Source organism: Jaculus jaculus, chromosome 3 (assembly GCF_020740685.1).
Source record: "Jaculus jaculus isolate mJacJac1 chromosome 3, mJacJac1.mat.Y.cur, whole genome shotgun sequence".
NCBI lineage: Eukaryota > Metazoa > Chordata > Mammalia > Rodentia > Dipodidae > Jaculus > Jaculus jaculus.
This window is the reverse complement of record NC_059104.1, coordinates 48235006-48237918: the sequence shown is the minus strand read 5'-3', so window position 1 is coordinate 48237918 and position 2913 is coordinate 48235006. Positions and strand designations below refer to the sequence as shown.

The following is a 2913-nucleotide window of genomic DNA, read 5'->3' as shown; positions in this document are numbered from 1 at the left end:
TCCCCGCTCCAAAGCCCTCACTTGCATTTGGATACAGCATGGTTGGCGTTTCCCCTCCTGCACCAAGGGAACATAGGGTGGTGCAGGAAAAACCAGCCTGAGATACATGGCAGTGCCAGCCACCCCCAGCCCACCCTACCCCCACTTTCTCCACTCCACCAATGCCTTCTTGAAACTTCCTGATAGCAAAAGAACAGCCCATTCCCGTGGGTCAGTTCTGGGCTTTTTGGAGCAGGGCGGGGCTGTGGATCTCCTCCTCATCCTCCCGGAAGTAAGCAAAGCAGGCTTTCCCTGGGAGCCGGGTGTCTGCTGGGCCTTCAGCGGGCATAAGGCCACCATATGGTTGATGCTTTGGCAGAAGTGGCACTTCTTGTGTTGGGGTGGTGTAGGAAAAAACCCCCGCAGGGGGTCCCCACGCTCTGCCTGAATAAGGCGACACCCCAAATCACTCACTCACGAGAAGCGGTCTTGATGCAAACTGCAAGAGGATTTTATTCCAAGCGCGCTGGGGCCCACAGTCGTACACCGCACAGGGGTAGAGGACTGCAGAGCCCCGAATGCAGGAATGGGGTAGTTTTTATAGGGTTTCTAACAAAGCCTGTGTATTAGACCAATCATTATTTAATATCAGGAGCCCCTGCAGGGTGTTAGCCAGTCAGTTTGTGCCACCCCACAGTTTCTAAGCCAATTAGTTTACTTTGCTCAAGCCCCTCATGGACCAATCACTCTCTTATGACTATGACCTTGGTGGTCAGCGTTTGCGCAGGTCCTTGGGTGGGAGTAGCAGAGTGTGGTATCAGTCTCCTGTGACCTTGGAGGTCAGCACTTGTGCAATTCCTTAGGTGGGGGTAACAGAGTATGGTATCAGCCTCCTATGACCTTGGTGGTCTGAGGCAGGCTGCTACAGCCTATGGTGCGAGTTACTAAGGCTTACAGTGTAGGCTACTAAGGCTTACAGTGTGGGCTATTAAGGCTTATGGTGCAGGCTATTTACAGAAACCAAATAAGTGGTTCACTTCATTACTCATTTCCCATCCTTGAGGGCTATCTCATGCCCTTTTACCTAGTTTTATATTAGGAGTGGGCTCTGATATAATGAGAAGAGGGATTCTTTACTTGCTTCCAACAGAGAGTAAAGCCTGGAGTTTGAGGTATGCAGGGAGCCCACTTAAGCTCCCCTTGGAGCGTGATAGTATTTCTGAGCTTCTGAATTCTTGGGCCTTTCAATGGCAGCTTGCATTCCTTGGCATGATGGTCTAGACCACCACAATTGTAGCACCTGTCTCGTTTGGACCTGCGTTTCTGCAGGTTCTTCCCCTTGGGCCGCCTCTCACTCCCAACACAGAACACCCCACCAGGGCCGGTGACTCGGATGAATTCCAAGTCCTTGGCAGACTTGTTAAAGGTGAACTCCACTGCCTCGCCCTCCTTGAGGCTCCGGAAGCCCTCCATGTGCAGCTTACTCTGGTGCACAAAGACGTCCACGGGGGGGGGGGGTGGGGGGGTGGGGGGGGGTGGGGGGGGTTGGGGGGGGGTGGGGGGGGGTTGGTGGGGGGGGGGTGGAGCGTGACCCCGGCGCGGGCGGTCATGGACAGAAAGCCGAAGCCCATGCGAACGTTGAACCACTTACAGATGCCCAGATGCTGCCCCGTGCAGCAGCTGCGGTTCATCGGCCGCCCGGGCCACGTCCGCCGGAGGCTCCTCGGGCTCTTTGTCCGCCGTCTTGGCGCAGCCACCTGCAAATTGCTGGTTAAACACTGAGCCCATGGTCGTCGGTGACGCCCTTCTCAGGGGAAGATCTTAACAAGTTGCAAAATCAAAAAAAAAAAAAAAAAAAAAAAAAATCAGACAATAAAAGCATAAGAAATAGTTCTATATCTATAAATCTATATAACTGTCCTTTCTCTCATATGTATACATAGCATAACATAATGCAAAAGTATAAAATAGAACTCACATTATAAAAAGCATTTTTTAATAAATTGGGCATAATTTATTATCTTATCAGTTGTTCAAATCAAATTACCTCCACAAAAGTTTATCAGGTTAAATGTTAGGTAAGTTTGTACATTTTCAAAGACATTGACACAATTTGAATGTTATGTAAATTTTGGGGTTTGTTGTGGAATTCTAATTAAAACTTACTTGTAGACACCAACATGAATTTCATCTAATTTTCATATTACAATGTTATGTTTTTCTTAATTCTTCCCAAACATATAAAATAGTAAACAATTGTAACTTACATATACAATATAGAACAAGTTTCCCTTATCCAATTCAGTAATGTAAACTGGATAAATATTTCATTTAGTTTTAATTTTAGTACTGATTTGAACATGATTTTTTAAAAACATAACTCGTGATTTTTACATAGGTTTTTTTCATAAGCTGATTGTGTGTGGATGAACTTTTTTGGCATCATGAAAGATGATTTATAAAAGTGAAGTTCTAAAACTTCCCAAAACTACTTGATAATCCCATGTAATCTACATTTTTATGAGCTCCTCAGGTGACACTTCTACTCAAAAAAGTTTCAGCACTACTAATAAGAACATTCTCTGATATATATGAAATATAATTATGTCAGAAATTGTGAGGCTGTGGTAAGCTATTGTTCATTTCTCTGAGAAATGCTGTCACTTGAGCCCTGATGTTCATTGAGAGGGAAAGTTGAAAATGAAAGTATTGGTAAGGCACATAGATATGATATGTTAGTAATTCTCCATTAACAAGAAGAAATGTGCCAGATGGCAAATGCTCTACTTACAGACTTGGGAAATTGGCTGCTCCCCAAGAAGAGACCCCTGGAAAATAATTTGTGTCACTCAAGACAACAAAACATATTGATAAATTGTGCTCAGTGTTCATGAAAATGATTGAATTCAAGCTGAGGTTTGTGAACATGTGGCT

General features: G+C 45.2%; 1 pseudogene; it reads right to left on the bottom strand.

The window, feature by feature from the left end:
• Nucleotides 1-211: 211 nt before the first annotated feature.
• Nucleotides 212-1767, bottom strand: LOC101616787 (annotated as a pseudogene).
• Nucleotides 1768-2913: the final 1146 nt, after the last annotated feature.